The following is a 9,678-nucleotide window of genomic DNA, read 5'->3' as shown; positions in this document are numbered from 1 at the left end:
GTGACAGCAGAAACCAACGTACGCACACAGGCCGAGCTCAAACGCAGACCTGCAAGCAGAAACCAACGTACGCACACAGGCCGAGCTCAAACGCAGACCTGCAAGCAGAAACCAACGTACGCACACAGGCCGAGCTCAAACGCAGCGTGACAGCAGAAACCAACGTACGCACACAGGCCGAGCTCAAACGCAGACCTGCAAGCAGAAACCAACGTACGCACACAGGCCGAGCTCAAACGCAGACCTGCAAGCAGAAACCAACGTACGCACACAGGCCGAGCTCAAACGCAGACCTGCAAGCAGAAACCAACGTACGCACACAGGCCGAGCTCAAACGCAGACCTGCAAGCAGAAACCAACGTACGCACACAGGCCGAGCTCAAACGCAGCGTGACAGCAGAAACCAACGTACGCACACAGGCCGAGCTCAAACGCAGCGTGACAGCAGAAACCAACGTACGCACACAGGCCGAGCTCAAACGCAGACCTGCAAGCAGAAACCAACGTACGCACACAGGCCGAGCTCAAACGCAGACCTGCAAGCAGAAACCAACGTACGCACACAGGCCGAGCTCAAACGCAGCGTGACAGCAGAAACCAAGGTACGCACACAGGCCGAGCTCAAACGCAGCGTGACAGCAGAAACCAACATACGCACACAGGCCGAGCTCAAACGCAGACCTGCAAGCAGAAACCAACGTACGCACACAGGCCGAGCTCAAACGTAGACCTGCAAGCAGAAACCAACGTACGCACACAGGCCGAGCTCAAACGCAGACCTGCAAGCAGAAACCAACGTACGCACACAGGCCGAGCTCAAACGCAGACCTGCAAGCAGAAACCAACGTACGCACACAGGCCGAGCTCAAACGCAGACCTGCAAGCAGAAACCAACGTACGCACACACATTGTTGATAATTAGTTTCAGATGAATAGGCAGAAATGTATATACTTAATATATGTTATCTTGATCAAGGCTGAGAAAAGAGTGTAAAATCTGAAGAACGTAAGATATAATTATCTGTTCAAGCAATTAAAAAGCAATCTGTTCATAATCAGAAGAGATCAGTAGACAGCCAGCCCAAGATAGCAGCAAACTGTATCCCCGAAACTAGTGTCCTTATTCTCAGGAATGTCGAGGCCTAGAAAATACCCAGTGAATGTATCCCAAAGTAGCAGACATTTAGTTCATTTGTTTTTACTGTGTAATTACCATTTTTGCCAGGTAATTTGCTTAGTAAATACCTGGTCATTTCTGTACCGTCAAATATAAAGTGAAACCAAATTCCCATTATACTCTCTATACTCTGTTTGCTATAAGTGTGTAGACTCCAGCATGTATGTTACAGGCTGTCCTCCCATTGACAGTAACAGACCAGAACACAAGTAACAAAGTAGTTTTTAACAAGCACTTATTTGTTGAAGGGAATAAAAGCTGTTTTAGAGCGTAAAGCATTCTTCCATCACCTGCACACATTCCTTTTGATGAGCTGAACGGGGTGTGTTTGTGTGTGTGTGTGTGTGTGTGTGTGTGTGTGTGTGTGTGTGTGTGTGTGTGTGTGTGTGTGTGTGTGTGTGTGTGTGTGTGTGTGTCTGCACATGGCTGTTCTGTTTATGCTAAGACTCAAACCAAACCTTAGCAGCTTTCAACTTTCTCAGTGAAACGGACGATAACTTTGTTGCGATATTAGAATAAACCAACACACTTGATATGGGTATTTACCATTGAAGCCCTTCTGTGTGGAATACAGTAAGAGGATTATGTGGAGTTTAGGTTGTGTTAAGGTTTAAGCTTTAATTGTTGTTTTTCCATTTTTGTTAAAACACAAGTTTATTGTCTGACACGCTATGGCCTCAAAGCAAGCCATGGGAAGAGAACAGATCAGTGGAACATACAAATCAAAGCCGAATCTAATTTTATTTGTCACATACACTTGGTTAGCAGATGTTAATGCGAGTGTAGCAAAATGCTTGTGCTTCTAGTTCCGACAGTACAGTAATATCTAACAAGTAATCTAACAATTCCACAACAACTACCTAATACACACAAATCTAAAGGGGTGAAAGAGTATATTTACATGTAAGTATATGGATGAGCGATGGCCGAGTGGCATAGGCAAGGTGCAATAGATGGTATAAAATACAGTATATACTGTGATATGAGTAATGTCAGATATGTAAACATTATAAAAAGTGGCATTATTTAGAGTGGCATTGTATAAAGTGACTAGTGATAAGTTTATTAAAGAGGCCAGTGATTTGGGTCTGTATGTTGGCAGCAGCCTCTCTGAGTTAGTGATTGCTGTTTAGCAGTCTGATGGCCATGAGATAGAAGCTGTTTTTCAGACTCTCGGTCCTTGCTTTGATGCAACTGTACTGACCTCGTCTTCTGGATGGTAGTGGGGTGAACAGGCTGTGGCTCGGGTAGTTGATGTCATTGATGATCTTTTTGGCCTTCCTGTGACATCGGGTGGTGTAGGTGTCCTGGAGGGCAGGTAGTTTGCCCCCAGTGATGTGTTGTGCAGACCGCACCACCCTCTGGAGAGCCCTGTGGTGGTGGGCGGTGCTGTTAACGTACCAGGCTGTGAAACAGCCCCACATCTCTCGATTGTGCATCTGTAAAAGTTTGTCAGGGTTTCGGGTGACAAGCCAAATTGTTTCAGCCTCCTGAGGTTGAAGAGGTGCTCTTGCACCTTCTTCACAACGCTGTCTGTGTGGGTGGACCATTTCAGTTTGTCTGTGATGTGTACACCCAGGAACTTAAAACTTTCCACCTACTCCACTGCTGTCCTGTTGATGTGGATAGGGGGCTGCTCCCTCTGCTGTTTCCTGAAGTCCACGATCATCTCCTTTGTTTTGTTGATGTTGAGTGTGAGGTTATTTTCCCGACACCACACTCCAAATGGCCTCTCCTCCTCCCTGTAGGCTCTCTTCCTCTACTGTTGTCGTCTGCAAACTTGATGATTGAGTTGGAGGCATGCATGTCCACGCAGTCATGGGTGAATAGTGAGTGCAGGAGGGGGCTGAGAATGCACCCTTGTGGGGCCCCAGTGTTGAGGGTCAGTGAAGTGGAGATGTTCTTTCCTACCTTTACCACCTGGGGTCCAGGACCCAATTGCACAGGGAGGGGTTGAGACACAGGGCCTCCAGCTAGATGATGAGCTTGGAGGGTACTATGGTGTTGAAGGCTGAGCTGTAGTCAGTGAAAAGCATTCTTACAAAGGTATTCCTCTTGTCCAGATGGGATAGGGCAGTGTGATGGCGATTGCGTCGTCTGTGGACCTGTTGGGGCAGGATGCAAACTGAAGTGGGTCTAGGGGGGCCAGTAAGGTGGAGGTGATATGATCCTTGACTAGTCTCTCAAAGGGTTCACAAGGGTGATACAGGGTTTACAAGGGTGATACAGGGTTTACAAGGGTGATACAGGGTTCACAAGGGTGATACAGGATTCACAAGGGTGATACAGGGTTCACAAGGGTGATACAGGGTTCACAAGGGTGATACAGGGTTCACAAGGGTGATACGGGGTTCACTAGGGTGATACGGGGTTCACTAGGGTGATACAGGGTTCACAAGGGTGATACAGGGTTCACAAGGGTGATACAGGGTTCACTAGGGTGATACAGGGTTCATACGGGTGATACAGGGTTCATACGGGTGATACAGGGTTCATACGGGTGATACAGGGTTCACAAGGGTGATACAGGGTTCACTAGGGTGATACAGGGTTCATACGGGTGATACAGGGTTCACTAGGGTGATACAGGGTTCATACAGGTGATACAGGGTTCATACGGGTGATACAGGGTTCACAAGGGTGATACAGGGTTCACTAGGGTGATTCTAAAGGGATTAGGTTGTTGGAGCGGACGCAGAAGAAAGCCTTGTTTGGTCACATTGTTGTGTTCCCAAATAACATGCCGTTGTTGGTGTTGATTATTATCAACACAGACAGACAGACAGACAGACAGACAGACAGACAGACAGACAGACAGACAGACAGACAGACAGACAGACAGACACAGACAGACAGCACTCCTCTGTTTCAGTGGATAGACTGGACAGACAGACAGCACTCCTCTGGTTCAGTGGATAGACTGGACAGACAGACAGACAGACAGACAGACAGACAGACAGACAGACAGACAGACAGACAGACAGACAGACAGACAGACACAGACAGACAGCACTCCTCTGTTTCAGTGGATAGACTGGACAGACAGACAGCACTCCTCTGGTTCAGTGGATAGACTAAACAGACAGACAGACAGACAGACAGACAGACAGACAGACAGACAGACAGACAAGAGGGAAGAGGAGGAGAGAGAAAGGAGGAGGAGGGGGAGTGGATGGATGGATGGATGGATGGATGGATGGCAGATTTTTTACCTGAAGGCAAAGGCAGGCAAGCAGAGGAACCGGTGGGTTCTGTTGTAGCTGGGGAACAGAAGAACAGAACAGACGTTACCTACCCTAGTTCCAGGAAGGCCCTGTCTCTCCTCTCCTCCCCTGCCTTCCCCTCCTCTCCCTGATCCATTATTCAACAACAAGCACAATTAGCCCCTGTCGAAGCTATTTTTACGCGCTCCGTTAAGATAGATTCAGTGTAGAAGGAAGGAATGCAGCAACTGACTTTCTCCCATTGCACTGATTTATTTATCTGTCTGCTTAATGCCTTGATACAATGGTATCCATGTAGCTTTTACCCCTTCACTTATTCATCAAGGCCTTTTAAGTGTAAGAGAGTTTGTTTAGGGATGTTTAGTAGGGAGAGTGTTACAGCTGGGATCCTCTTCCACAGGGATGGTTAATCTATCACCATGAGGATAAACTCCATGAGTTTCACAATGGTTTTTCTGCTTATCGTTTACAATGGCTGTCCTGCCTGGTTTTCCCACAGTTTTCCAATGTTATTCCAAGGTATTCCAGAATCCATTGCATGGACAGAACCTGATTATAAGCTAGCAGCCAGTGTAAAAAGAAAAGGAACTAACACTCACACTTGTCTTTTCCTACTAGCACAGAGTTGGCTGATAGCATCTTAATTGAGGACCAATTTACTGACTATGACTGAGATGTGTGGTTGTCCCACCTAGCTATCTTCAGATGAATGTACTTACTCTGACTGAGATATGTGGTTGTCCCACCTAGCTATCTGAAGATGAATGTACTTACTCTGACTGAGATATGTGGTTGTCCCACCTAGCTATCTTCAGATGAATGTACTGACTATGACTGAGATCTGTGGTTGTCCCACCTAGCTATCTGAAGATGAATGTACTTACTCTGACTGAGATGTGTGGTTGTCCCACCTAGCTATCTTCAGATGAATGTACTTACTCTGACTGAGATGTGTGGTTGTCCCACCTAGCTATCTGAAGATGAATGCACTGTAAGTCACTCTGGATAAGAGTCTTCTGAATGACCTGAAATGAAAAATCTAATGTAAAATAATGTCCACTTCTGCTCCTGTGAACCTGAGATTTGAACCCACATTCAGCACAGCAGCCCGGGTTGGGTTGTCTCCGTCCTCTGTCTTCCTCTCTACCCTTTTCTAAGGCTCTCTCTTTTTTTCTTTTTTTACAAGATTCCGGAATGTTCCGCCGACTGAAAGGAGCGCTGGTTCTGACGTTGGCAGCATATATTCCTCTCATTCACCACATGTATTCAGCTCATTAATACGCTGAACAATCCTGGAAAGGTCATAGTTGAAGAAATCCCTAGCCAAAAATATATATTCCCACTCTATAGAAAGCCTGACGAGGAATTCCACATCTCTTCAACAGGACAGTCCTAGGCTGTGTCCCAAATGGCTTCCTATGCCCAATGGGGTCCTGGTCTAAAATAGTGCACTATATAGGGAATAGGGAGTGATTGGGGACAAAGTCCTCCTCATTATATTGTATATGACTGTAAGGAGGATAAACATATTTTTACCATTTCACAGACAGACCAAAGAACACAAATTGCCCGGTCCGATATCATATTTCAGAGCTTTATGTGGGAAATGGCTATGAAATGGCTAAGAGTTTTAAGGGTATGATGTCATTTATTGGCAAATCTGCCCACCAGCCATCAAAGAGGACAGGGGCGTATGTATGTGTGCACACTACTGCCAGATACAGTAACTCTGGACCTCTGCCTCCGATTCTCTGACAGTTTCCACAAAATCAATTCTTTCCTTGAAAAACTTTGCTGGCCTCTTTTGGACCCCGGGGCAATTTAGTACCCCTCTCTCTTTAAACTAGGGTAGAAGATTGTGTTTGTTCTTGTCCCACACTTCTGTTTTTATCAAAGCATCGGTTTATCTTCATAAACGTTAATTTGATGAAATAGGAAATTCAAGGGCTCCTGCTATCTAAGATCTAGCTTTGATATCCTGAATGTCTGGCAGCAAAATAGATTTCCTTGATATATACGGGAAAGTTGCTTCGAGATTTCCTACTCCGAGAGTGATTTGTTTCAATTAAATGGCATAAGCAAAGTACGCAAGTATAGTTCTTCAATAAGGAACTTAGTCGTAGAGGACAGGCTTGGGGGGGGATTTAATTAGGCTGAAAACGCATTAGTTTCAATCCATCAAGTACCAATCCAATACTATTCCAATGAAAGAGTGATTCCTGTATATTACCATACCTGTTCACTGGCAATTTAATCTCAGGTGATTGAAGCCCGAGCTCTTTTCCTTCTAGGTTCGACTCATCAGATGAAAAGATATGGATCTGTCTAAGTATTACAGTGATCTTTAAAGTGATCTTGGAGAGGACATACCTGATAAGCATTGGAACTAACTACGCAGCATAATTGGCAGTCATTAGCGTTACTGAGGCAGACCCCATACCAGGTGTCTGTGGAGGCAGCCAGGCCTGGCAGGTAATTGGGACTCCTTAATGGACGGGGGTCTGCTTGGTGGGTTCATTTGGCCTCTCCTCAACTCTCATGTTGATCTCTTCCCCCTCTCTCTTTGCTCTCATGCCCCCACCTCCGCTCTCATCCTGCAACGCCCACCCTCCACCTCAACCACCCACCACCCACCACCCTCTATTTCCAGGCCCTGCCCCAGGTCTGTAAATGGGGGGGTAGTAAGGTCTGTCCACTGGGGGGAGGAGAGAGGGGTGGTGGGGTGGTGAGGTGGTGAGGTCTGTCCACTGGGGGAAGGAGAGAGGGGTAAAGGGGTGGTGAGGTGGTGAGGTCTGTCCACTGGGGGAAGGAGAGAGGGGTGAAGGGGTGGTGAGGTCTGTCCACTGGGGGAGGAGAGAGGGGTGGTGAGGTGGTGAGGTCTGTCCACTGGGGCAGAAGAGAGGGGGGGGGGCTGCAGAAGGTTAAACAGGCTGCTCACATCATCTGCCAGGTCCTGTACTAAGACAGTGATGGGAATAAAGATATATTATACATGGGCTTATCATGGCTCTGGCCTGGTCTGCTCTAATCTGGTCTGGTCTGGTCTGGTCTGGCCTGGTCTGGTCTAATCTGGTCTGGTCTGGTCTGATCTGGTCTGGTCTGATCTGCTCTGATCTGGTATGGTCTGCTCTGATCTGGTTTGGTCTGCTCTGATCTGCTCTGGTCTGCTCTGCTCTGGTCTGGTCTGGTTTGGTCTGGCCTGCTCTGGTCTATTCTGCTCTTCTCTGGTCTGGACTGCTCTCTCAACCCTCTTTAATCCTGTTAATGAGCTTTCAGCTGTCAAGTAATGACAGAGGTGTTTTAGACAGTGGGTCAGTAATGAGGGAGGTGTATTAGACAGTGGTTCAGTGTCGGTAAGTAATGAGGGAGGTGTATTAGACAGTGGGTCAGTGTGGGTAAGTAATGAGGGAGGTATATTAGACAGTGGTTCAGTAATGAGGGAGGTGTATTAGACAGTGGGTAAGTAATGAGGGAGGTGTATTAGACAGTGGTTCAGTAATGAGGGAGGTGTATTAGACAGTGGGTAAGTAATGAGGGAGGTGTATTAGACAGTGGTTCAGTAATGAGGGAGGTGTATTAGACAGTGGTTCAGTGTGGATAAGTAATGAGGGAGGTGTATTAGACAGTGGGTCAGTAATGAGGGAGGTGTATTAGATAGTGGGTCAGTGTGGGTAAGTAAAGAGGGAGGTGTATTAGACAGTGGTTCAGTAATGAGGGAGGTGTATTAGACAGTGGTTCAGTGTGGATAAGTAATGAGGGAGGTGTTTTAGATAGTGGGTCAGTGTGGGTCAGTAATGAGGGAGGTGTATTAGACAGTGGGTCAGTGTGGATAAGTAATGAGGGAGGTGTATTAGACAGTGGTTCAGTAATGAGGGAGGTGTATTAGATAGTGGGTCAGTGTGGGTAAGTAATGAGGGAGGTGTATTAGACAGTGGTTCAGTAATGAGGGAGGTGTATTAGACAGTGGTTCAGTGTGGATAAGTAATGAGGGAGGTTTTTTAGATAGTGGGTCAGTGTGGGTAAGTAATGAGGGAGGTGTATTAGACAGTGGGTCAGTAATGAGGGAGGTGTATAAGACAGTGGGTCAGTGTGGATAAGTAATGAGGGAGGTGTATTAGACAGTCGTTCAGTAATGAGGGAGGTGTATTAGACAGTGGTTCAGTGTCGGTAAGTAATGAGGGAGGTGTATTAGACAGTGGGTCAGTGTCGGTAAGTAATGAGGGAGGTGTATTAGACAGTGGGTCAGTAATGAGGGAGGTGTATAAGACAGTGGGTCAGTGTGGATAAGTAATGAGGGAGGTTTTTTAGATAGTGGGTCAGTGTGGGTAAGTAATGAGGGAGGTGTATTAGACAGTGGGTCAGTAATGAGGGAGGTGTATAAGACAGTGGGTCAGTGTGGATAAGTAATGAGGGAGGTGTATTAGACAGTGGTTCAGTAATGAGGGAGGTGTATTAGACAGTGGTTCAGTGTCGGTAAGTAATGAGGGAGGTGTATTAGACAGTGGGTCAGTGTCGGTAAGTAATGAGGGAGGTGTATTAGACAGTGGTTCAGTGTGGATAAGTAATGAGGGAGGTGTTTTAGACAGTGGGTAAGTAATGAGGGAGGTGTATTAGACAGTGGTTCAGTAATGAGGGAGGTGTTTTAGACAGTGGTTCAGTAATGAGGGAGGTGTATTAGATAGTGGGTCAGTGTGGGTAAGTAATGAGGGAGGTGTATTAGACAGTGGGTCAGTGTGGGTAAGTAATGAGGGAGGTGTATTAGACAGTGGTTCAGTAATGAGGGAGGTGTATTAGACAGTGGGTCAGTGTGGGTAAGTAATGAGGGAGGTGGATTAGACAGGGGTTCAGTGTGGGTAAGTAATGAGGGAGGTGTATTAGACAGTGGGTCAGTGTGGATAAGTAATGAGGGAGGTGTATTAGACAGTGGTTCAGTAATGAGGGAGGTGTATTAGATAGTGGGTCAGTGTGGGTAAGTAATGAGGGAGGTGTATTAGACAGTGGTTCAGTAATGAGGGAGGTGTATTAGACAGTGGTTCAGTGTGGATAAGTAATGAGGGAGGTTTTTTAGATAGTGGGTCAGTGTGGGTAAGTAATGGGAGGTGTATTAGACAGTGGGTCAGTAATGAGGGAGGTGTATAAGACAGTGGGTCAGTGTGGATAAGTAATGAGGGAGGTGTATTAGACAGTGGTTCAGTAATGAGGGAGGTGTATTAGACAGTGGTTCAGTGTCGGTAAGTAATGAGGGAGGTGTATTAGACAGTGGGTCAGTGTCGGTAA

Source organism: Oncorhynchus nerka, linkage group LG10 (assembly GCF_034236695.1).
Source record: "Oncorhynchus nerka isolate Pitt River linkage group LG10, Oner_Uvic_2.0, whole genome shotgun sequence".
NCBI classification, from domain to species: domain Eukaryota; kingdom Metazoa; phylum Chordata; class Actinopteri; order Salmoniformes; family Salmonidae; genus Oncorhynchus; species Oncorhynchus nerka.
This window is presented reverse-complemented; position numbering follows the sequence as displayed.